Source organism: Xiphophorus hellerii, chromosome 17, assembly GCF_003331165.1.
Source record: "Xiphophorus hellerii strain 12219 chromosome 17, Xiphophorus_hellerii-4.1, whole genome shotgun sequence".
Classification (NCBI taxonomy): domain Eukaryota; kingdom Metazoa; phylum Chordata; class Actinopteri; order Cyprinodontiformes; family Poeciliidae; genus Xiphophorus; species Xiphophorus hellerii.
This window is the reverse complement of record NC_045688.1, coordinates 13,495,912-13,522,871: the sequence shown is the minus strand read 5'-3', so window position 1 is coordinate 13,522,871 and position 26,960 is coordinate 13,495,912. Positions and strand designations below refer to the sequence as shown.

At 41.0% G+C, this 26,960-nt stretch overlaps 1 protein-coding gene across 1 annotated transcript in view; it reads left to right on the top strand.

The window, feature by feature from the left end:
• The first annotated feature begins 830 nt into the window (after window positions 1–830).
• pparaa (peroxisome proliferator-activated receptor alpha a) overlaps window positions 831–26,960 on the top strand; it is a 47,595-nt gene continuing 21,465 nt past the window's right edge. Inside the window, exons 1-2 of the mRNA XM_032589413.1 lie at window positions 831–1,191; window positions 7,323–7,378. The gene's annotated coding sequence lies outside the window, so the exon portion shown is untranslated. The remainder of the gene's footprint in view (window positions 1,192–7,322; window positions 7,379–26,960) is intronic.

Here is a 26,960-nt window from a genome sequence, read left to right as displayed (position 1 = left end):
CTTTAACATTCATGTTTTTCACTCAGTAACGCATTTGCGAGATTAATTGGGCAACAGCAGCACGTCTGGACTTGTCTTTAAAGTACTTGTGACGTCGGGGAGAAACTGATATTTATTAACTCACAAGAGGAGAAACAACAGGCCATTACAAGTTGGAATATCCATAAAATCAGAGTTGTTTTGCCATAGTTAAATAAAAGTTGCCATTTTGAATGTTTTTGATAAGGGATCTAATTTGATTGCGGAGGAACACATTTAGATCATTAGCAATGTTATTGTGTAATTCGACTAATAGTTTTTTTTTTTTTTTTTAGCTAGCCATTGTAACATATGAAAAAAAAATGCCATATTGTATGTTATTAATATTTTAAACCATGTAATATATTATTTAAACAGTGAATATGCAATTGGAAAATAACTGATGATGGAGTTAAAAGTTGCTAAAGGTGCAGCACTGAACTTCAGCTTTGTTCCATCTTCAAATAAGTGGTAACTTGTTCTAGGATGCTGTTCTGCTTTATCGTTTAAATTCTGATATTTTTTTTCTGTGGCTATAATTAGCTTTTTTACGAATAAAAATGAGAGTATTTTTACTTAAAGTCCTTCTTGGGAGTGCAATAAAGCAGCAAATAGTGCTTTTTCGAGCGGCGGAGGGGGCAGGAGAGGAGGGGGGGAGTGAGGCTGCCTCTGATAATCATCTCCACGCAGCCTAGTTTTTACACATATTTCCCCGTTATGAGCGTCTTCTCCGCTCTCTCGCACACATTTGGACTTATTAAATTAGATTCAGAGCGGCGTTGCGTGTCTGCTCGCACACCGGGGCAGGTTGTGTAAGTGCGTCACCTCAGTTGAACTTCGGCGCATCTGTGTTCGTCGGCGGCGCAGGACTCGGCAGCTTCTCCGTGTCCCCGATGAACTCTGCGAGGTGGCCGGGGAGAGAGACGCGGGAGACGGGGGCGTTTTTGCAGCCTGCCGAGACTCGGGAAGCTCCTCTTGGAGAATGCCTGTCGATATATCCTCTTCACCAGCATTTTTTGCAAGCCAAAATTGCCGCATTTAGGAGTATTTTTTTTTTTTTTTTTGTAGTTTTTTTCTGCTGGGGGAAAATAATAGGAAATAAAAAATAAAAAAAACTCGCGGAGGAGGAAGAGACCAGCCAACAAACTTGACACATGAACTTGAGGCATAACGGTAAGAATTAATACTAATATTTTGTCTTTATTTATTTGGTTTGCGTTTGCTTGATTTGCTACAGCAGCAGTTCGTGTTTCGACTCGACAGCAGCGGATGTCATTTCTCCCAGACTGGGTCAGCGGATATTGACGCTGCTGTGGCCGAAACAATCCGCGGTTCTTCAGCCTACAAGTTTTAACAACAAAAACCTGCGCTGCTGCTGCAAATCTAAAGCACGACGTCCAAACAATCCCACATTAGATAGTCGATGCAGTCAGGAAATAATGCGAAAAAAGGAGGTCGCCGTTTTTGGTGCCCTAGTTCCTCCGCGCAGACACGCATAATCTTCCACCTTTTTTTTTTTTTTTTTTTTTTCCGCTTTTGTTGTCCCCCTCAAAGCAAACGCAGATAAGGCAGCCGGGCGGATCATCGCATCAGTCCAGCGGGGGAAACATCACCGCTCTTCACAAAGTGGGCAATTAGGATTTCAGTATGAAATGTGCGTTTAATTAGTTCGCCCAGGATTGAAGCCTATGTGAGACAAGGAAACGCAGCTCTGCGGCTTTGCCCCCTCATCGATGTGTCACTGTGGTTTCCCTCAGAGAAGTTTTGCACAAAATTAATTCAGGAGATAACCCAACAGTGGCTGAATGTCATTTTTAAAGAGGCAATCCAGTGGTGCTTTTTTGATTTAAAACAAAAAAACATTTTTTTAACATTTTTTTACCCATTACCAAATGTACACTGCAAATTTTAAAAAAAAAAAGACAAGTGAGTAATAAAAAAAAAAGAGATTTCTATAACAGAATTTCACAAAATACAATGTTTTGACAAGCGGGCGCTAAAGAAAAAGAAATAAATTTGTCCTGAGTGTATTTGGGTCAGTGACATCACATGAGGTTCAAGATATTTTTGATAGGTTCTGAATAGAAATTAACCAATGGGAAATCAAGAGTTTGCCAATTTTACTTTTATGGAGGTTGATTGGTGATTGACAGGTCAAATAGTAAAAAATGAATAGAAAATTCTACCCCCATTCTTTAAACGTATTAAAGCTAAGAACTCCCATTGTTTTCGGTTTTATTATCTCATAAACCAACAGCATGCGCTTTGATACTCTCTTTTTGAGTGTAATATGCTTTGATTTATAAACGGCAATAATGTTGTATTTAAATCTAACACCTCTATCATAGGCCCTTCCTCGGTTTTTTCTTTTGTTCTGATTTTTTTTTCTTTCGAAAAAAAAATCAGAATCAGTGAAAATCTTAAATCTGTGTTTCAGACCTTGGAGAAAGCTGCAAAAATCTACTATGTTCACATATATCTAATTTATTCATTTGGTCAATTTATTTGAATAGTTAGTTCTCCTTCCACTCTGTTCAGATTGATGAATTTAAATGAGGCAGAAGAATAAAGTCAGTCAACTGGCGTTAGAAAGCAATACGGTAAAGAAGTGACCTTTGACACATTTCGGTAGACATTCTGAAACATTCAAGCATAAACTGGCACTAATCTGGCTTTTTTTTAATTATTATTATTATTATTATTATTTTTGAGCAATTTGTTGTTGTTTTTATAGAGCAATAATGGAGGAAGTTCTCAAGTTAGAAGCCCAGATTTTTTAGTATTCGACCCATCAGTCACTGATGGGGAAACAAACGAGGGTTCGCCGATTGATGAATTCCTAGTTTCATTGCTCGCAGATTTTCCTGATATCCTTTGTGCTCTAAAAGCAGCTCGACTGTTATGATGCCAAATAAAAATGAGCACTTTTGAAGAGGGATTTGTTTGTGAAAGCCGTCTTAACAGCTCCAAAGAACCGGTCGTTTGCCTTCTGTGATGTCATCAAAGGTTGTACCGATTTATTTATTTTTTTTTGCAGATTTCATCTTGATTAAAAGAAAAAGTTCACAATAAAAACCGCACAGCAGACAATGTGGCAAACTATAGCATGAGTTTGAGTGATGTCACAGAAAACTGATGTGTAGCTTTAATGCAGTAAAGGGTTATATATTGATATATTGGTTCCTACCCTTGATTCAGGAATAAAATGAACATTTTACTTTTAAGTATGACAATTTCTCATGATTTTATTGTTGGCGTTAATTCCCCTTAAGGTGTGCGGACATTCTCAAACACGTCGGGTTCATTCAGAGTTCAGTTTTGTTCAAAATTCCACTCGGCTATGCATAATTAATCGGTACAGTTGCTCATCCTCCAAGAATAACCCAACGTGGTCTCTTGCATTCAAGGGGTGACAAATGCAACCACGCATTTCCTGCTGCAGCTAGACGTTTACTTTACATTTTGCAAGTTGAGAATGAACAGAATGAGCTTTTTGGCGTCGCACTGCAAAGCATTGGCTGAACTCTGGACGAGTCTTAAAAGTTTAAACCGGCACAGCTCACTTTAACAAGCTATTGCAAAAGGTTGCTGCTTCCTTCGGCTCCTCTCCTACACATCTGGCTTTGTATTTTGCTTTGTGTATGTGTAAGCTAGGTGGTGGTGGGGGGGTTGGCTAGTTAGGCTAAGATTCTGCTCATACTATCAGTTTTCCAAGAAACGATCTTTTTCTCAGTGTTTTTTCCCCCCACTTCACTCTTTAACTGGAAAGAGGACCAGAGCTGTCAGGAGGCAGTATATGAACTGGGTCACAATGACCCCTTGGCCGCAGCTCCAGCTATCACACTCTTTTATGTGATGTATTACTACCCCTGATACGGCGTGTTTATAAAGCGCAGCTATGGCTATAAACAGGAAAATGCCATTGTGCCTTGGAGAAAATGGAACAGAAACACAAGTGGCTCTCACACAATGGGCTGGCTCTTGTTTCTCCACTTTGTGGCGGTGATGCAGAGAACGCACAGGGCTGTAGAGTGAAAATTGGCGCGATTATCTTCTGATTTGCACTGCTGCCCTGTAGCACCAGGGCCTAGCTGTGGCAGTGGGGGAAACATAGAGACAAGGACTTAGGAGGGGAGAGGGGAGAGAGAGAGGAGGAGGGTGGTGGTGGTGACGAGGGGGGGTTGCTTTGATTCACCCAAATTTTCACTCATTAGCTTTCAGCAGCTTCATCCTCCCTCTCACTCCCACCACTGCACTCTCATATCTCATGCAATTGATTGAAACCCTAAACGTTGAGATCAGGCCCAGCACAGCTTTTCTATGAATAGTTGATTGGCTGTAATGGCGATGGCGTGTGTTGTTTCTCGCAGGGCGTTTCAGGTCAGGCGACCCGGGGATTTTATTTTATTTTTTTTCCTCCCAACATGCTTGGCTGATACTGCAGTGTTGCATGGCGAGACACTTAGAGAGTCTTGTAAAGCAGGGTTTTAGCCGAACTCCTCACACCGGCTGCACTGATGCGCCTCAAGTTTTGCACCAGCAGCAACATTTAGTTGCAACCAACCTCTTCACAGCTGCTTTACTTTGAAAGTCACATTATTGCCATTTCTCATGCTGATTGATTGCTACATCACTGATATCATATTGCAAAAATGTGTTCACTCTTATTCAAAAAGTGGACAGAAACTATAAGAATTGGTGCTATCAGTAGAATTATTATTTTTTAAACTTTATTCATGGTCACATTTTCTGTATTGTATCTTTTTAATCTGATTTGTAGCCTTATGCACAGTCAAATGAATCACTTGCTAGAGCAGTGTTTTCCCTCAGTGTTTTATAAGCCTGGTGGCCCACCAGGCTTTCCTTGTGCCCCCACCAGGCTTAGCATTGCTAATTTATTGAAGTTATTTTAAGACTTTATTGTTGGTGTTCAGGTGTTAATCTTCCAATCTTTCAATAACACATAATTATCAAGTGATATTTTCAAATTTCCTGTCAAATTAAAAATAAATTTTAATTCAAAAACACGACGGGCCGCTGGATGAATGACTGCCTTAGAACCCAACCACCAGGTTTAGCAAGTTTTCTGGGGGAAACCTTGCTAGAGTCATAGATGTAGTATTTTAGCTTGTACTTTAGCTAGGCACTGCTGTTCAAGCTACTAGCTAACTTTTCTGTAAAATCAAACTGACTCAGAATTTGTCTTTCCTGTTAGTTTTTTGTTCCTCTTTATTTGCTTGTCTTCAATTAAAGTCCCCTATTAAAGTTGCTATGCCAATTGATTGGCTCGATATGTGTGATGTCATCAACCCTGAGAGCAGCTCTCCTTTTCTTCATCTTGTTCTTTCTTTACATTTTGTGAAACCCCGCAGTGGAAACCCAGACTTCCATACCTTCTTGGGTTTTTATAGTTGGTGTACATTTACTGTATTTGTGGGGGTGGGGTTGGAGGGGGGGAGGGGGGAACAAAACACCCATACTGGATAGTCTCTTTAAAATACATAATGCATGAGATTGTGTGTGACACACACAGATGGAGGGCACATTTATCTGCAGGTGAACGCCTGCTTCTGTTTGTTTCCGTTTTCGGTGGCGTTATTAATGTGGCCAGCCGCAAGAGTACAGTTTGCGTGCCGGCGTGCGTTTGGGTGTGTGTGTGTGTGTGTTGTACTTTTTTTTTTTTTTTGAAGTGCAACAGGCGCCCCGTTTGCGTCCACGTTTATTCCTCTGCTCCGCTTGGCATTTTAAATCTCAGTGCAGGGCCATTTAAGTGCTTGACCTAATTTCTCTGGCAGCGAGGAATCCGCTGGTGAAGGCCTTCCTCTGTGTACCTTCGTGTGTGTGTTTGTGTGTGGGTGTGCACTTGCATATTGCTCTGGGTGTTTCCTCCTTGCCTTTCTAACAGGAAGCTGATGTGGAGTTCAACTGAGGACAAGGAAAAGGCCTTTTCTTTCCACTGTGAATCAGAGAGAGAGAGAGAGAGAAAAAAAAAGCCCAGGACACTACATCGCTTTAACCCTCTGCAATCCATCCTGCTGCTTCTTTCTTTTTAGCTGTTGTCTGTTCCTCTGTTTTCTTTCCTCCCTTTTTTTTCTTTCTTTTAATGAAAATTAAAACGCATTGCTTTTTAAAAAAAATTTTTTTTTTTAGAGTTTACACATTTTGTGAGAATTATGAAAGGAGCTGAAAGCAAGCGAAGCCGTCCCCGTGGGGAGCAGTGTCGGTTCTTTGGGTTACGTTTCTAACAAACCTGCAGCAAAAGTAGTCTGTATTATTAGTAAGGAAGGAAGAAAAAGACACTCACAAGCTTTTTAAAGCCAGTGATGTGATGTACAGTAGTGATAGATCACTTTAATTTTATTGGAATGCTATAGCAGAAAGGGACTGGGAGCTTAGCTTATTGGCAGCCCGAAACGGTAATATTGTTCTCAGGTCTAACTTGATGTGGATTCATTCAGTTTGAAGCTCATAAAGTGTAAATGTATTCTCCGATAACTCAGGAAACTGAACTCAGGCCAGGGCAAATGGAAGAAATGTTGAAACGGCATGACCTAAACCCTAATTGCACATAATCTTCGTCTTCAAAGAATCGTGCGCATATCGCGGTCACGGATGAATTTAGGGAATTAAACCAGGCCTAATATTCAAACTGAAAACCACCTACTTGGTCGCCTTTCATGTGTTGTGCAACGTCGTTTGAACTGCGAGCCTGCAGGATTGAAGCAGGAACAGGAGCTCTTCAGGAGTTTGTGTTGGGAGTGGGACTATAAAGAGGAGTTTTTAACGAACTGTGTTCCCTGTCTTTACTTGTTGTGTGTTTGCACAAGCGGTTATCAGTGGGGCAGCGGGGCGGACTCGCTCAGGAGACGCGTCCGCTCCCAGCAGCAGCAGATGTGTTGGTAAATATTTATATTGTAAACCTCGATTCATCTCAGACTGTATCACGGCTCTGCTCTGGAAAAATGAACGTTAATTTCTTGATTCGTAATTAAAACAAACGACTAAAACTTATGGTTTAAAAGAAAAAAGTAAAATAAAATGAAAGTGTGGATAAATTCGAGACGGTTTTACGTCCAGCAGCAGCAGAACTGTTTCATTAAGAATGTCCTGTTCCCAACTTGTGCTGCCAGGGGTGTGTTGAGAGAAAAGAACGCAGCTAAACCTCGTACTTTGCGTCCCAATTAATCAGGAAGCTCAATAATATTTCACAGTGCAAGTTGAAACAACAGGCAGGAAATGTTCTGCCGTCTTTAATCTTTATAACTCACTTTTTTTTTCTTTCTGTTTTTATGCTCCTGCTGCAGGAAGAGAGTCGGGCTGAGCGAGGACGGTCTGGGAAGCGAAAGACGCTGCAGCGCAGGTGAGCACGGGAACATTCGGAGAATGTGGTTGCGAGCACGATTCCTCGAGTCACGCGCTCTTAAATGTCATTAACACTCCACTTAGTAGTGTTAATTGTTCATGTGAAGCTACAAATTTGATTTCTGACTTTGAAATTCTGTCGAGCAATCGAAGCCGAGGCATTTTGAAGTCAAACGGAGCAGCCTTTTGGCTCTGCAGGGAAGTAATTACTAGTGTGGAAACAGGAGAAATCCAGTGGATGTCATCAGAGGAGAGACGTGCACTGATCTTTATTTCGTGGTTGTTGTAAAACCTGTTTTGTCAATCAAAATATTTATTTTCTTTCCTTTCTCCAGCGAGTGAACATTATTAATTATAATAGTATAACAGAGGTGACATCACACTGTGAGAGAAAAAGAGAGAGAGACAGAGGGGGACTCGCCATAAACGGAGGTTGAAAGCTCTCCGTTCTGCCTTGTAGTTATCTACTCTCTTTTGAAAACACAGGCAGCTTTGTGTGATGCAGAAAAATCAATCCGCAGCCACAGTTTTGGTCACGATTGCGACGACGATATCAGCCACATTTTCTTCAGTCCTGTCGTTGCTTCCACCTCCTTCTGGCGCCTCTTTCGTCCTGGTCTCTCTAATTGAATTAGAACTGGACGTAAAACTTCAAAACTTCCCCGGTGCATTCTTAATTCAACAAAATGTGAACGTTCTGAAAACTTGCGTTGGTTGATTTTTTTTTTTCATGTATTTTTTTTGCCTCTGCATTACTCTTGTAGATAACTGAATGCACATTACTCAACCTGTGTCGTTTTTTTTTTTTTTTTTCCATCTCTTGGTTGATCATGTTTGTTTTAACTTGCATTTCAGTTTGTTGGAATTTACTGGTGCAGCATAATTCATCTCCCACAAGATCATTATCAGTTTCTGAAGAGTTCGCTGTGTTTGCTTGAACAGAGCACAGGAAACTAGATGTTCCCCTTAATCTTCTTCTTTGTGCTCTTTCAAGTGGGAAAAGACCCCCCCCCCCCCCCCCCCCCCCCCCCACCACACCATATACATACACACACACACGCACACACAACAGCGATGACACATACAGCGCTCTGTACGAAAGCCACAGAATGCAGTAATTGTATGGAATCATCAAGTCTGTGAGTTCTTTTTGTGGCTGCAAAGTATGATTAAGTGGACACAGTTTGCATGTTTCTCTTTGCACATAAATCAGCGTGTCGTACAGTAATTAGTGTATTTGGAAACAAAAGGGGGCTTCACTTGAATTTGAAATCAAGTTGTGTGGTTTGGAGCATGGCTCGGCTGCAGGATCATCTTCTGACTGATAGGGTGGGACACTTTGTTCTGTTTGTTCAGCCAGCTCCCATCATTTTTCTCTGACAAGGCACAGCAGTATTCTTTTTTTTTTATTTGTTTGTTGTTTGTTTGGCTTATTCTTTTGAAAAAGGTTGCCAGAGATATCCAGCGTTCCGAATAATAGTCGGAGTATTTATAATATCGAACTGCAGACTTAAGCAGAGGTTTGATGTTGGTCGGGACCGTGGCGTAAAAACCTGACTTTTATTGTCAGGTGTGGCTCGCAGAAAATAAAAGCTTGAAAACTCGAAGGTTTTAAAGCAGAAATGTTGGAAGCTTAGGCCAGAAAGTACAGAAACGATAAAACGGTCAGAAACTCTGCACTGAATAACTGGAACTTGGCATCAGGGAAGGAGTCGAGTCCGGGAGACTAAAATCGAGGCTGAATGTTTAGAACCTTGACAAATATTTAAAGGCATTGCTTTTTGTATAAAACAAGAATGAATAGACATGCAGTGATATACATTTTCTAAACTAAATGAATCAGTTTACATTGCACAAGAGTTGTATCCTAGATTTAAAAATACTGTAAGAAAAGTAGACTAATAAAGATTTGTCATATTTAAGAAAAAAAACATATGTCAGTCTAAAAACAGTTCATCAGATGTTAAAAAGCTTACTGCTCCTAAAGACACATATCCAGGACATGTCAATAAATCTTTAGGCATTTTAATGTTATTATTATTATTATTATTATTATTTTATGTCGGCATGCAAATTAGCTCACAAAGGCTAAATTCTCAAAACCATCAGAGCCAATAGAAACTATGCAATTTAAAAAAGTTACGCAGCCAACAGGTGACAGAAAAAGCCAAAAACGATCAAGAATCACTGAGACGCAGCAACAGCAGATTAGAGGAACCATTTTCAAATATTTTCTCCCGCACCGATTATGAGCATAAAACACCAAAGATAAGTTAGTCTTTGTTTCCCCTCTACATCGGCTGTGGGTTAAGTGAGTTTTACATGTAGAGCTGTGATACTGATACCGCTGGAAAGAGCACAGTTTGTGCCTTAATTTAAAAGGTGGCTAGTGTGGCTCAGACAATGTTGCAATAGTGTTGCTTTTTGTTTCTATGGGTGTAGAGTAGGAATGCAAATCTTTCAGTGTCGATCTTTTCAATTCCGATTTTTGTAGGATTGTGATTTGATTCAGAAACGATTTTTAATTCAGAAATAAATTTTTCTGTTCAGTCGACAGTTTATTTTTTTAATAAAAATAGGTTTGAGGCTTTCATTACCAGTATTAGGTTAGCTTAGCTGTCTGGCTTTTTCTTAACCCTACTGCTGATGTAATGATCAGACAGCGAGGAAGCGGGTTGTACCGTCAGACCGTTAGTTCCCGAAACTACACAAGAAAAAAAACCCCGTAAAACCTGGCAGGGTCCAATTGACCCCATTTCTTAATACCGCAGGAGGTTTAAATTACAAGAAATATCAAAGAGTTATTCAAAATATACATGTTGGAGAGACGCGTAATGCAATTCGCCGTTTATTCACAAATAGAAGTGGCTAAGATATAAATGCATTTTAAAATTAATTTGGAGCATTTTGAATCAATTCAAAATGTGATTCTCTATAGAGTAATTTTTTTCTGCAGCTCTTACATGCAGATTCAGTGTCTATTTTCATTTTATTTCTATGTAGCTGCTTAGTGTTGAAACTGAGAGTCGTGCATGTTTTTTGTTATTGCTACGTAGTTTTCCTTGTGTCCGCTGCAGATGTCCACATTGCATATGGTTAATCCTGGCAGTGGACAAAATGTGCAAGTTTCTCTGTGTTTTTTCTTCCCCCCCTTCTTCAAATACTTCCTGTTTTTGAAAAGCAAATGTAATAATTTTCCGCAGTCAGATTGCAGGTGTTTGCTCAGCAAAAGCTAGACTGCACGGGATCACACAGACGCTTTTATTTAAATCCACGGACCAAATGCCGTCTGGCGTCGTAAAAATTCACATGCAACACAATTTCCCGGTCATCAGCAACAATATTGAATTTGTTCTGAGTCGGTGGGATGCAGCTGCGCTCTGATCACTCGTGTCGCTTTTAATTCCCGATCAGTTTGTTGTTCGTCTGCTGGTAAAGACGCACAACAAGCTGGAGTCTCGAACCGCTTGACCCAATTTCTCAAGGCCCAACAAACCGAGACCAAACCCGAGACTGAGGCGTAACAAACCGAGACCAGGAAAAAAACAGGTCGAGTCCGGTCTCTGGCCCTCCATTCCTGCTGAGCGCACTGCACGTCTCAGTGAGATTCCTACTTTATGATAAACTGGAGATAAAACACCACGGTTTGATCGTGTCACAAGATTTTGCTCTAACATTTTGAACAGAGTGTAAAACCAGATTTAACTGATTGCGTTTAAAAACTAAGTAGCTGTTGTTCCTACCACTACAAAACATTGCAATAATGTTTGATAATCAATCAAAAATGCGCAGGGAAAGCTGGTGTCACCTGGTTAACTAGTCGCTCCGCCACACCACAAGCCGCTCCCAGCTTGCCAGCTGTCGCTTTAAATTCAGCTCAACGTAACGAGAACGTTGAGCCGGTCGGAGTGGGAATCTTTAAGCACTTCACAATTTGATTTGATTACAAACCAGAAGGCCGCGACGCCGTCTTAAACTTCGACAGCTGTTTCTCTTCCACGTCTTGGTGCGAGTATTTAATATGGTTTCTCGTGTTTGTTGTGTTTCAAAATATTTCTTTTTGACTTTTACACGGCCACATGCGGTGGCTCTGGTCCAAGTTATTTTCTCTTTGGTGCGGAGGCTGCTGGTTGCACTTCATGCCGAAGCCATAAGCTCGTTCCACTTTTTGCATTGTTCAAAAATGTTTAAGAAAAATAATAAAGTTTTGACCCTCGTATGTTACGGAAAGGACTTCAACGCCATGCCATGTCTTGTTTTTCATAAGTGGGCACATTTCAAGCAGCCCAATTAGAAGATAACTGTGTAGTCATACAGGGTTGTGGGATTAGATCTCGTTTTCATTCATAAAAGTGGCTTCAGTGGTTCCTATTCTAAAGACGATAAAGATGGAGTGAATTAAGCTCTTTTTACTTTTTTTTTTCTTTGCATGCAGATAATTCCAGCCTTCCATGCTGCAGGGCCACAGCTCACATTTTTATTGCCACAAAGTTATCTTTTCCTAACGCTGTACAAATCTCTTCCACTATTTATCCCCGACCTCAGGGTGTTTTCCAGTCACATAAAGGAAAAGAGCATTTTTATTTTGTGTTACTGTAGCTCCTGTGTCTGCGCCGCTTCTCTTCTCTACTCTTCTCTCTGTCTGCTTTCAGCTCATGTGTGACCTCTGCAGGCATCTCTCGAAATGCAACGCATATCAGCCCAGTATTTTCACACTCCATATCTCTTCCATTACTTTTAGTGAAGTTTTTTGTTTTTGTTTTTCCATGAATTGAGCGAGTCAAGCAGGGTTTTTTTTGTGTGAATTTAACTTAAAACTTACTCCCCGTTGAACAAACACCATCCAATGAATGAGTCAGAAAATCCCTCTGCTCACTTTCTGATTGGAAAGATTAATCCAGCGATGGGACAGTGGTTGGTCTATACCTCCCACTCCTTCCTCTCTTTGCAATAAAACCCCTCATTTGTTAAATGCGGCTCAGTGGAGGTCCGGTGGGCAGCCTCCTTCAGATCAGGTGTTGTCCAGATGTGCCGACAAGAGTCATCCTCTGGGTTCTGCTAATCTGTCATTTGGAGGGGAGGGATCGAAGAAGAAAACAACCAAACAGGCTGCAATCTGTGTCACACTGTTTTATAAGAAGACAGAAATTTAGTGTTGTGATTACTTTGTGCTAATTCAGTGTGGTTAGTCAATATTACCTCCCCCCCCCCTTTTTTTTTTTTAAATGTGGAAGATAATCAAACTTTGAAGTTATTTTACAGGAACCAGGTGTATCATCCGTTTCCTTGTGTTCTTCTGATTATTATTATTATGCAAGCCGTTTTTATCAGCTTTGAAAACTTTTATTTGACATTCAGAGGGCAGTATATATTTTCTTCTTATTGTGAAGATTTAAATCTGACAAGCTGCTGAGTTCAAGACCGTAAACACCCTCCGAAGCAGCCTTTCTCAAAGTTTGAATTCGAATCGAATGGCAAGCCGGTCCGGACACAGTCTGGTAATGAAAACGTAGATTATAAAGTCACAGATTTGGACTTATTAAAAACATGGGACGTTGTAAAATTTGATGATTTGTGGATCTTTAATTGTAGCGTGAAAGAGCACTTAAAGAGAGTCTGTCTGCCTTTTTGTGTTTTGTGATCTGTTCCTTCCCAGGCTTAGTTCCTCCTCGGCCTGAAACTCATCTGATCACAGTGCAGCCCTCTGCTATAATGCCATTTATTGATAAATGTGTGTCGAAAGCAAAAAAGATTAACTTAAAGAACTGAAGAAAAACTCTTTCAGCAAGTTTGGGGTCAAATTATCAACAAGGCACATCAACAGTTAGAGGAGGAAAGCTAATGTTCGCCAGGAGCTTCTTCAGACATCAGGAAAGCAGAACCAGATGAATGTTTACTGAATTTGTTTTGCAGCCATAATTTTCAATGTCGGACAGAAATAAATAGTAAAACTTCATGTGTTTTAGGTGAACTGTGTTTTTAACATTATAACGCCGTTCTGAAATCCAGTTAACTCAATGTTGGAGCGGAGACGACATCTTATTGGTGAGTTGGAGCACAATCAGAAAACTATGGAGGAACATATAATACTCATTTTCACACCTGAGGGTTTTAATTTAACCCAAAAGATCGTTTTTATACTTTAATATAAAACATTTTCTGCTGTTTTGTCAAAAATAGTTGTGGATTACCAACAGGTACATTTTTAGAACATTTTGCAGAAAAGTTTAATTACTCCAGATAAATTTGTGTTACTTTTCTTTTGATCTGTTGTATTTTTTATACACGAACCATACAGTAATGTTTTTTTTTTACTGTATGGTTTTTTAAACGCTTTCATATTTTTTTGGTTATTCTTGTGCTTTATTTGTTGATGCATGAAAAGTAACTCAGCTGATTAGGTTCAGGTCTTATAGAACCGGAGCTCACTGCACTTTACTGTCAAAACCCAGAGCAGTTTATGATCACAAAGCCGACTAGGCAACAAACTGCCGCTTTTTTGTGAAAAATTGTAATTAAAAATCAGTTTCAGTAGTTTAAACGTGTCAGCCTGAGTCCCTGCTCTGAAAGTTAACTAGTGGAGCTCAGTGCAGCCACATTTAACACTTGTTGCTCTTTGGCAGTGGAAATATCCCCGCTTTACTTTCACTTCCTTCCACTTGCATCTGCAACGAAGCATCTGAAAGTTTTCATAACCCATTTACCAAATACACTGTGGAGGATTTAAAATGGTTTATATCATACTCATGGAAGTTATTTAGATCTTTTCATTTAATTGAAGCATGCACTGTTTTCTGTTTTTTTCTTGTTTAATGGTGAACATGAAGACATTTATAGACATGTTAGAAACTGATAAAAGCATTGGAAGAATAACGTTACATACACATTAGACTATTTTTATTTTCCTACTCTGGCTTTAAAAAAATAAATGCAACTGCCTACTTGAGCTTCAATTGTCGACATAATGCAAAATATGAAGATGTACTTGAATTTTCTCATCAGTGCTTTACCTGAAGGTGTTATTTCATTTTTAATAGATATAACAGGTAATATTTGATCTTTTTTCTATCATGTCTACTGTATATTCACTTGATAGTGATAATGGTTGATATTAGCCAGTAGGAAGCCCTGAGTCAGAGTCCCTGCGAAAGCCGATGTCATTCATAAAACCGGAGCAGCTCAGGTCAACAACTACGCTATCAGATTATCACATACGACATAATTATGGGGTAAAGTCCAAGAAAGTGTGGTTGTGTTGACGATTTTATTTGTATTACAGGAGAGGCGTAAACGTGCGTGTGTGTGTGTGTGTGTAAGAAGGAGCAATCGGACTGCATGATCGCCCTTCACCAGACGACCACAATGAGCTGCAGCGATGGCAGAAAGAATCTCTGCCTCTGTGTCTCAGACTGGGGGCCGGCCCAGCCTCCACGGAGCGCTCGGCCACTGCCGCATTGTGGGCCCGGGGCCTCATCTGAATGGCTCTTTAGTATTTTGTGTGAACAAGTCATCGCCATTTGCATTTGTTCCAGTCACAAAGGTTTAACAGGTCAATAGGGACTCTCTGGCAGAAAACTAACACGCTAGGGTAACTGTTTTCCTCCTCCCTCGCCGCGGTTGTCAGACGCCCAGCCAGCTCTTCCCGATAATATGTAACCCAAGCATGTGGCGTGTATACATCTCTTGCACGGGTGTGGGTGTGGGTGTGTGGGGGTGTGTGTGTGTGTGTGTGTGATTTGCGACAGCGGGTTGTAGGGTCAGAAAACAGAAGCTTTTACACTCTGAGCTGCTCTGAAAAGTTTAATTAACATGCAACTTATGGCAGCAGCTTGTCTGAGCAGCAGAGGGGGTTTGATTTGTCTGCTAACCTCGCTTTCACACACCGACTGTAGAAGGTTAGCAGGTCTGATGGGTGTCATTTCCTATAGCCTATAGCTTGTTGCGGAACAATAGGTGAGCATATGTGGGAGCTATTCGACCGGAATCACTCATTGTTTCAAAGTTTATTACTTCTCTTGGACGCTTTTGCTAACAATCCACCTGTTTCTAAGGAGAAACATTCACCAGCTTTTGTTTTTGCTGTCGTAAATCTGCCAAGCAAGAGGGCCACTCAGGAATAATTACTTAAAAAAATGGATGATAATTATTTCTGATGAGTGTAATTAGTGACGTAAACCTCAGTGAAGTTGTGAATTTCAAATACAGAGCTGAGTTTCTGCTCGGTGCAGAGGTGCTTTCTAGGAACGTGCCAATTCTCTGTGATGACCTTGATTTAAAAATACCACATTTCCTCTGTGTCACGGTGTATGCACATTAAACATCTCTGTTGCATGATCTAATTACTTTTCTACATAACAGAAAAGCAGCAACAATCGATTGTTATTGTTATAATATTTTAGCAAATTGATTCTAACATACAAACTTAAAGCAGAAAATAATAAACGCCCGCTACATTTAATCGTAGTTTTCAAGTAAGCATGTTTATTGCGAACCTTTTGCTCTCCTGTTGCTTATGGAGAAACCAGTTAACCAGTTCGGCTATGAACTGGTTAACTGGTCGGCCCACGTAGCCATTCTGCTGCTGGTTGCCGGGCAGAATGTAGATTCAAAATAGTTTTACCTTTTAAAGAGAGATGGGTGATGTGCCTCAAGTTTCCTCATCATGGCTGACCATGTTTTCTGAAATCAAAAATATTTCCAAATGGCCTAAGTATAGATCTTGTAAGCAAAGATAGAGTGAAGCAGGCTCCTTGCAGCTAGCTGACCGGCAGTGTGCAGCAACAGGTGGGGGAGAGCTGACGCTGCTCCTCTATACTCTATAAATAAAATATTTCAATGCAGTCTTATTTGTTTGTCTTGTTAAAGAACAAAGGGTTTGTTTTTTTTCCTTTTAGGGATCTGATCAGCAGTATACAGCAACAGGTGGGGGCGGGGGACAGGGTTGTATATTTTCGAAACAGGGACCAGGATTTAGATTTGCCCAAAATGTCACAATAGTAGCTTTTTTGTTGTTGTTTTTTTGTACAAGCAAATTTGATTTAGGGAGTTTCACACGATAAAGTGTACTTCAAGTAAGTTTATTGCTTAAAACAGAGGAACCAATAAGGAAGGAGCTCTTCTCTGCTTTAAATATGAACTTAATGGATTTTTAATGAGTCTGCCCCCGGTGGTAACCCGTTTAAACATTGTGCACACTTGCATATTCAGCACAAGGAGCCACCTTCAGTGACTTGACTCTCATAATGTAAATATCGCAGCAGTTGTGGACGTACACCGTTAATAGCAGGGGAGAAAATGCCATATTAGTTGATCACACGGCTTCCAGGCTGCCTGTTTTAACAAGCGTTAGACGCCGTTTCCCAGAGCCCTGACTTACATCATGTCAGTGTTTGAGTCCCGCTTACAAACCCTTCTGTCCTGCTGATCCCAGCCTGCCCGGCTGCACCTCTCTGCTCTCTGCCGTATCTTGTTTTGCCTGTTTGTGTTGCTCCATGCGACCCACCATTTGGACCTCGCTTCCATTATCTTTTCAACAAACCCCTCCTCTCCTACTTCTCTTGCCTCCAGGGTCTGGGGCAGAAGAAAGGCAAAGCCAAAGCCCAGGGTCAGGTGCTTCAAGCTGCTTGCTAGGCTTGCAGCCAGGCCCCACAGATCCAGAGATCCAGACCTGGCAGCTCCCAGGCTGCGACGTGTGAAACGCCGCACACAAAGGGGCTCGCTCTATCTGTATGCACCCTACATAGGGAGGCTTTTGTTGCAGCCAACAGGCACATGACTGCTAGCATCTTAACCCCTGCGAGGCAGCGTCAGTGCTCCCTTCTCACTGGACCGTACAGTGGAGAGGAAACGACAATGAGTCAGAGCGGCGACGATAAAACAACGCTTTATTTCAGCAGAGAGACTCGATTTTAGTGGCGATTCATGGGTTCAGTTTTTCTTTGTTTGAAGAAATGATATCTTAGTTGACTTTATTAAGCTTGTAAATAATATGATCTTTACCTGGTTCTGAAAGAATGACATTTAGCCGTTGCTGAAATGCCAAAAATATCTTATTACCATGTTTTTTTACAGTAAAATTCTCATTATTCTTAAGAAACACATAAAAAAAAAATATCCCAAAGGACCATTCTAAATAAAGTTTAATCAGTTTGTCTCAAGTACAACTAGCATATAAAAAACATTGAAGTACACTCTGTCTTGAACACTCTAACTCCAAAAAAAAATTTAATTTGGAACATAGAGGAACGTATTACTCAGTTAAAGTGAAATTTTGCTATGTAAAATCTAGTATATAGAGCTGAATGTGAAGAGACGTACCTAATTGTCCCTTCTTAACATTATTCAAAATTTATTATCATATCACCCACTTCAAAATAAATGTAATCTATACAAGAACACATACGTTCTGCACGCTGTCGTTTATTAAACAAAAATGGTGCCAAAATGTAAGAAATCACTAATAAATGTTCAACATATTTAAAGTCCTAATCATTTTCTTTTTATCAGTTTTAACTTAAACATCATATGTTTGTGTGATATGTTTCTGAATATGTTTCTAAACTATTCAAATACAAACATTAATGCAAATCTTTGATAGGAAGAAATAAATTGCTTTACACTGTTAGAAGGCTGCTGTACTGTAAAGAAACATGCCTTTTAAAATGCATTTATGTATGTTAGGACATAACCTGATATTTTATCATGAAGCTCTAACAGGAGTAGAACTGAATGCTTTATTATTATCATTATTATTATTATATATAGTGTGCAGTGAAATTAAAAGTGCCCCTCTGCTTGTGCTTCCTAAAATACTGCATGTATTATTTCATAATAAGCTGAACAAGAAAGCAGACATTAGTGAGGAGGTAATAAATAACGTTTAAAAGTAGCAATAAGTAAAAGTTAATGAGATATGATTGCTGAATGTCCAGAGTTGCCAATCTTTTACATAGATGGCTGGCATTAACTAAACAGTTTTACTGGAACAACAATTTATACAGGAAGATGTTAAAGAGTTAAATTAGTGACGAGAAGAAAACCATTTAGATTAATAGAAGAAGAGTCACTACTCAAAAGGACAGTGGTGGTATTTGTAACGTTACAAACTAGATGGAATATTTAGCACATATAGTTGAATTTACATGATTTTCAGACACTTTATTAACACAACATGCAAGTTATTTATGGAAAGTTTCAGTTGTACATGTGAAAAAAGATGCATATGATAAATTGATGTTTCTAAATCCCTATAAAGGTTCAGAGTGTGTTTAAAAATTGAAATTAGAGACTCGGATTGACTAAAATGTATCCACAGATAAAATGTTTCTATCCACACGTGATTATTTTTTTTCTTTCAATATCATACCAATGTCCGGTAGAGATAATTATGATTTTTCTGTGTCTTTAGAAAAATGTTCTTATTAAAAACCAGGTTAAAAAACTGAAATTTATTAAATGAGTCTGTGGTTAAATTAGTACGCAAGTTTGGTAAATTGCAAATAGCTCATCTTTGAATTTCTCATTTTTAAAGATTGTAGGGTGCTTCATCGTCATGTCTCTGTGTAGGGGTGTGTGTGTGTGTGGGTGTGTGTGTGTGTGTGACGGGTACACTGTATATATATATATACAATATTCTCTTATTGTGCTCAATAAGAGAAACAAAGTAAACTCCTAAATCCTTATGTGACTAAACATGATTTTCAGAAATTAACATGCTGCGTTTCAGTTTAAAGATAGTGTCTTATATTTATTTTTTATGGGGACAGCAGGATGTAAATCACGTTAGAGCCAGTCGAAGCCGCCTTCACAGCTCCACCGCCACCTCCTTCCTCCCTCGTACGAACCACGGCGCGTCCGGTCCGAGGTGGGCGTGGCCGGGGCCCCAAACCTTCCAATTCGGGCCGAGCCAGGTGACTCGGGGCCCGTCCAGGCTGCGGTTGCTCTGTGACGTGGCACTGAACCCCAACCAACAGCAGGTCCGAGCGTTTTAAAAGGTGGCACCACTCGGCGAGAGTGCCAGGCAGCCGCAGAACGCTGGAGAGCCTGATGCTCGAAAAGAGCTGCTAAAATAATCATTTATTAATGTGGGATGGAGCATAAAACGAGAGCAGTAAGTAGCTGCAAGACAGGAGGGGAGGAGATGCTTTTAGTGTGTTGGAAGGAGGAGATGAGGGGTAAGTTAGACGTGGAAGGTTTAAAAAAAAATCCTATTTTAATTTCTGTGAAGCTTTTTTGCAATTTACATGTTTAGATATCACAAATTATACTATCCCTGAAAAATATCACATATAAAAAGGTCTTAAAGGCTTTAAAGTGCTTTAGTGTTTTTTGTTGGAAGTGTAACTTTGCAATATTAACAAAAATAATTACAGACTACATCAAAGAGATAGATATCATCCTAATAAATGTTTTAGGATGAGCTATATAGTCTGTGCATAATTAGAGACACTTTTTCATATTAAAGTTGAAAAAGAAGCTGAAAGTAGGACAGCAGTTTTCCTCAAATCACTTCCCCTTATTTGGTTTCAGAGGAGCTGCAGTATAAAAGAGGCACCTTGGCTGTCAAATTTCTTCTTCCTTTGGATTTATAGTCTGCTTGGCAGCTTTAAAAAGCTGTTTAGGACGCCTCGTCGTCCGCAGCCAGCGACCGGTCCAGTTCGCCTCTCCTCTTTTCCAACCTTTGCTCTGCTGTGCTGCAGAGCAGGCTCCCCTCCGCACAGACGAGCTCAGTTTTCTGAGGTGAGTGGATTAATGATTGTCAGCAAAACACGTCGAAATCAAAGTTAACGCTCAGCGCCGTTGATAAGGGTCATGTGTTTGCGCAGAACACGTGAAAAAGATTCTATCTGGCAGATTTATGCCACCTTGTCTAATTAAGGGCTCACTTGGTTTTATCTTCTTGTTCGATTGCAAAAGTAAAACTTATTTTTCCCTGGCAAATCCATAGACTGTTTAGAAACAAACTAAATATTTGTATTTGTGATGTTGAATAATTAGAAAAATAAATATCTGCTTAAAATGTGACTTGTAAAAGTTTTTCTAAATCTCTTGTTGGTGGGTTTTTTATGGTTTCACTTCAAACTATCTGAGGTGTTTTTGAAAAATAAAACTGGCACATTGTACAATTCATTTTACATATTTGAAAAGAAAAATCCAATGTGGGTAAAATAACCAAAATGATACAGTTAATAAAATTTACTTGTCTACATATTTTTAATCCTGAAATATATATTCCTTAAGAAAAAATGCCCAGTATTATTCGTTTTTCAGATTTTTCAAGTTTAATGGATTGTTTTTGATTTGGTAAAAAAAAAAAAAAATGCATTTACTAAAGAATTCAGTAAATGCATGACATTTATTAAACAATTATAGTCATGTTTGATTTCTAATTTAATTTTCTGCCTTCAGCATAATAAAAAAGAAAACACACACTAAAAACATTAAGAGGGAAAGAGTTGCTCTTTTTATTCTAATTGGGTTCCTTAAGTTCACCAACTTATTTAAAATGGCTGTTTTTTAAAATAAATAGATACATTTTATGCAAGTCTGTTAGCTTGAGTGAGTTTATAGTTTAACTTTATTTCTGATTGTTGAAATTTACAATGTAGATTTCCTTTCGAGTCTTTCACACACGTACGTAGATGTCAGCCTTTTTTCTGTGTGTATTTTGTTTTAATATAATCAACGCTCGCAAAGTCGTGACTGGTTTAAGAAAAATTGCAATTCAGAGTCTGCATAATCATATTACATATAAAAAAAAACCTTAGGAACATTTTAAAAAGATTTTCAGCTTTTGTTTTCTGTTCGAACTTTGAGAGATAAAAGGGGAAAAAGTACAGCAGAGCTCTGACTTCAGGGTTAACCTGGTGGCCTTCATGTTAGAAAGAAGCTCTGTGTGTTTCTGTTGTGGACTTTAAGAAAAAGTAAGAAATGTAAAGATGTCGCTGATCTCTTTTTAATAGCAGTCGACCATGTTATTATTAGCATTGTCCAGATAGCTGTGTCCACCATCTTGTCTCCTCCTGTCCTCCATTTTGTGAGTTTTTTTTTTAAATTTCTCCATCCACTCTTGCTCTGCTGTATCAAAAGTGCACCGAGTCGTTCCTGCCTCCTCTTGTAAATGGGAGGAAAAAATCTAGTCAAAAGCTTTGCAGTATTTCTATTTTCTTTCTTTAAAAAAAAACAAAATTCTCTGGATTTCATTTTAATCCATCACAAATTTGTGTCCTTAAATTCTTTTATTTGGGGCTGAACTCGATCCCTGCCAAGCAGGAGTCTGTAAAAGGAAGGCAGCGTCCTGTTCAACAGGGTGCTTATCTCCTAAAAACAATTTGTTCAAGCAATCAGCAGCACTCAAGCTAGACTGAGGTTTTACACCTCAGCAGCGTGAGCCGCTTTGACCTATGGCCCCATAATGGCCACCAGGGGTCACGGAGGTTAATAGAGACTGATGTATGAGGCCCCAGAGTGACATCCCAGAGGAGATGGCCCCTTAATCCTTATTAGGCCTCCATGTTAGTGATCCTTACCTTTCAAAGCAAACAGCACGCGCTCTTTGCTGCGGGGCCCCGGCCTGCCCCTGGCGTTACACTTCTGACCTCGGGGTCATGCCCTTTTGTTCAGAACCCTTCAGAGGATGACCTTTAGGGTCAGGTCTGTAATAGAGAAGTTGTCAAGGCACGTGCTGCCGAGGGGCCCCCACGGCGGACCACCTCACAGAGGGAGTCGGGCCACAGCGCTAGTCGCTGACAGACAGCAGGAAGTGTGTGTGTGTGTGTCTGACAGACAGACTGTTAATGTATAGATAGTCGTAACCTGTAGGTTTAATATGCAACATGGGAAGTTCAGGAGAGTGTTAACAATGCAGGATCAGATCAGTGTTTGAAATGCTGTATGTCTGTACCAACACTCCCACGTGGATCTGCTCACTTCACAGCTTTCAGTACTTATCTACTGGAAAACATTTAGATAAAAAAGTTACAAGATTCTCACATGATGATAACCTGGAGTAAAAAAAGTAACTGTTATTAAAATACAAAAAAAAAAGGCAGAACAGGACATATAAGAACACTCTGCCTCTTTTGGTTGGAGGTCTTCTTTGGATTTTTTTTTAACTAAAACGCAAATTTACCCCTGATGTCCAGTTAGCACTGTGATGACTCTTTATTTGTTTTTGCATCTTTTATTTAATAAATTACACAAAACACATAAAAAATCAGTAAACACTCTTAAAAATAAAAAGTTTCTCTTTATTTATCCATAGTTAAAAAAAAAGAAAAAGGACTTAATAAACATAAAAGCCATAAATATCTCTGATTGATTATTCTTCTTACCTTCTGTGTTTAAAAAAAAAAGCAAGGAAAATATCTTGAGCACTAAATTTAATAATAGCTTTTATGTGTTTGTTTGGCAGAATATTGCTCCCTTTGCCTCAAACTTCCCCTCATAAATCCTGAATAAGAGTGACCGCTGGCATAAATATTTCTAATTATAAATATTTCCAACTGTTAAAAAAAAAAATACAAACAATTTAGCTTTCTTGCTAGCAGGAGAAATGCATAAAAGCCTTCCTTCAGCCAGCTGACGAGCAGTGTGCAGCAACAGATGGGAGCGGAGCAGCCCTGCTGCACATGATGATTCAAGCAGTCGGAGAAAACCTAGTTCGCTCGCTCCAACGCTTTTATTTTTATTTTTTGCAATCCTGTTAATGGAAATCAGTTTAAACTGTAAGATGAAAACCTTAAAACAATGACAGCATTAACTGATCCATATCCAGTTAAAAAAAACAAATTTTTTTTTTCCTTTTTAGGGAAAAGCAATAGATTAGTTGAAAACTTTCTCCTCCGTTACTTTGTCATAATTAGCGTCTGTGATTCGTACCTTTATGTTTAATACCCACAAAGTCCCGATCTGCTTTCCCTGCTGCAGTGAGCGGTTCTGTATGTTGGCTGGTATCGTCTGCGGCTGTGGATTTGTGGGATGACTCATAAAGAAGTGACAACACGGGGGGTCCGACGGGACCTCTGAGTTAACAGCTTCTCTGTATTAGTTCAGGAGGGAGTTAATTTTGACTGCTGTGTTGCCACTGTGCAACTTCAGTTGTGCAACACCGACAGGCTGTGGTAGGTCGGTTTTTGCAAAGTTGTCTTTTCAGATCCCCCTTTTGTTTACTTTAATTCTCGCAGATCCAAGGGACTGTTGAAGCCTAAAACTGCTTGTCTCGTCTTTCCTCGCCTCCTTTAAATGTGCACACAACTTACACGCTTATCAAATCTTAATAATGCAGCAAGCTGTTAGGAAATCTATGCTAACACTGAGCGCAGATTGCTCTAACTTAGAGTAGGGGGAAGGGGGGAAAAAAGTTGTTGCAGACTCATAGAGATGTCATAAATGAGGGTTGTTAATATTGGAGTTTCATCAATGGCAGCATTACGCGGGCCGCTCCTGCAGGGGCGAGGCCGCCGTTGAGGGCTTCAGTGTCAGAAGTTGGCAGCCGAGCCAAAACCAGAGCTGTATCCTCGAATGAACCCGGAGCAACAGGCTCTGCCAAGTTTTTTGAATTCCTGCCACATGTCAGATGGTAAACAAGTAACTAGCAGAAACAGCGTCTGAGACAGAGCACAAGGAGCTCAGGGAGAGCTCTACGGATCACAGATGAGGCTTGCGTTTGTCTCGAACGATTGTTCGATTTATATTCAGGACGCAGTTGTAGTGGCGTTTTCGCGCGCGCGGAGATTCCCATTGGTTCCCCAGACGTGGCGAGATGTGACGTCACAGGGGGTTCGGGACCCGACGACTATTTGGTTGCACGACCCATTTTTCTTCTCAACAAGGGACACAAGTGTGTTTATGTTCCCCCAAAAAAGAGCAGTGAAGCGATCCGTTTCCCCGTGTGGAACCCCGGTTCTAATCCTTGTCCCACTTAGTTTTTCGGCATTGTTCGTCGTTCGATATGTTGAGATTTATCTGCAGAAGGCTGTAAAGAGAAGACTTTCCCTCTCTCCCAGCCACACATGCAGCTACGTAACATAACGTCTTTTTTCTTTCAGCCTCCAAGACCGGGCAGCCATATTAGCTTGCTCTCCTGTTCTTCGTCTTCTATCGAGAACGTGCAAATTAAACCCCTCACTTCTCTGTCCAAACTTCCCCCACTGATCGATTCGTGTTGTACTGAGACTCAAGGCACTGAGGGCAGATTTAACTCAAAACTGCCTTAGTTTTGCTCAGAGATGTGAGATCTCAGTCAGTTTCCCCCTCTCTTTAGTAGAGCTGCTACTTCAGGGAGAGCAGAGAGAGGTTGTGGTGGTGAGAGGTGGGGAGGGGAGGAAATGTGCCTGTGTGGAGTTCTGGTTTCTTTTGGGAAAGAGATGACTGCAGGGGAGGGGAATTGCTTCCAAAAGAGAGGAAGTTGTCTTTTTTTTTTTTTTTTCTTGTGCCATGGGGGAATCTGTTGCAGATACGGTGGCATTACAGCGTTTTGGACACAGAAGTTTTCCAAAGAGGCGGTGGAGTGAGAGGGGGAGGAGGGCAGCAGACTGGCATGAGTAACCTTCAGCATGCTGATGCAGAGGTGAGACAGGAAGAAGGGAGGGTTGGTATCCAGTGCTAAAAGAACTGAAAAAAGATTATCCCCGCCACTCAGAGCCGAGCTGTTTGTTGGTTCGTGACAGAGCAGACTAGAAATGGTGGGAGACAGTCAAGCTGGACGCTTGCAGGACGACATTTTGTAGCTAGCTTACAGCCGGACTGTTCGCAGCGAGGCGAAGGGCTTGTCCAGACGCGGCACATGTCGGGCACGTTAATATTGAAGCGTTTTTATTGCATGGCGTGGCGCGGTCACACCCAGGCGCTTATCTGCATTTGACCGCATGCCAGATCAGTCAGAGCAGCTCATTAATGTGTCTGTGATCAAGAAGAAAGACAGTAGAGCCGTCATAGCTCACGTGCTTTCTGGCCTCAATAACCCCAACGCCACTGCTTCCTCCCTGGAAAGTTTTACTGATTAAGGAAGTATTTCGGTCAAAGATGAATCCTTGAATCATTTGAAAGTTTTCTGTGACTGTCCTCCTGAAGGAGAGGAGCTCCTGACACCTCCAGCCCCCTCCCTGCCTTGCCTCGTGGACACTACGTCGCCGGACTCGGTGATGAAAACGCGTAGCTCCCACACTTCCCCTGTTTCATCATCAGCTGAGCTCCTCGTCCTCCACTCACAGCGCTCGTCTCCCTCCCTCTCCGGGTTCCCGCCCCTCTTGGCTCCCGCTTCGGTTTCTATCCATCGCTCCTCGCCTCCTCCTCCTCTTCTTCTCTCCCTGGGTCCCGGCCACATGCAAGAGGCTAGACTAGGACACTGCAGCTCTGGAAAAAAAAAAAAAGAGAGGGGAAAAACGCTCTGTTGCTATTTCTACAGGCGGGTCCCACCCCTTTAGCTACCCTGTGCCAAAAGAGGGAGGGATTCTTCTCTACTCTCAGTCCTGGGATTTTAACCCTCTGCCTGCTCTCACTTCGTCTCTCTGCAAGATCTCTTCCTCGCTCTCGTGCAACAAGTGGCTTTGCTTTGCTGCTTTCTTCTTCATTTCTGTTTGTGGGAACGTCTCCGGCTGATTTGTCGGTAACTGGACTTGAAAGACTCTGCATTTGCTTCATTCCCTTTTGACCACGTGCTTCTCCACTGCTGTTCCTCACAAGTCCTTCCCCTCTGAAGCTGAGGGCGCGCGTTCGACCGTTGTTGGACTGGCCTCGGGGATCGTGTTTCCTGAACATTTACCTTGAATTCTCCTCCTTTATTTTCCCATGCTCTTATCTGCTGTGCCCTCCACCTTCCATCTGTGGACATCGTTCCCTCTCTTTGGCTTCTCTGCCCCACCCTCCTTTCTCTCTCTCTCTCTTTCCCTCTCTGTCACGGGCAGTCTTGAGTTAAAGGGTAGCAGGAGGGTGGAGCAGCGGCCAGGCTTTTTCTAGGACAGGTGCCAGTTTCTAACAAAAGACTGAAAAAAAGGATAGATTTAAGCCAGGAGGACAGAAATGGCATGCATCAAGGGCTTATCTGCACTAATAGCGTGCGTATGCATGACTACACTCCCCTGTTGCAATTATTTTCCATTGCAAGAGTGTTAAGTAGTAGAGATGTCGAATTCTCTTGCTCCCGTGAAGGCATTTGAGTTTTGAGCTGGGATAAGAGGAGGGGCAGGCAGCGGCAGAGAGGGAAGAGGTGGAGCTGAGCTCTTCTTTTTTTTTTCTTTTTCCTTGCATTATTCATGTGCCCGGGCCCGGTACTGCGATCTGACTGGCTGCCTGGCGTAGCATTCATCCAACATTCAGCAGCTCTGTTTGCTAACATTCCTCATTCAAAGCTCGGTTAGCTGCCAGACGGGAGAAGCACGCGACTCTGTAGGAAACCCACATGGCCTCCCCCTTATTGTGGCGGGCCCAGAATCGGAGGCGAAGGGACGGAGAGCGGCAGCATGAGCTGGTTTGTAGATATCAGACAGTCAGCCGAGGTTGGGGAGGGATTTTCTCGAAGCGTATCGACCGTTTTGGCGATTGCAGGGGTGAAATCTCTGGCAGAGGGGGAAAGGCTGGCG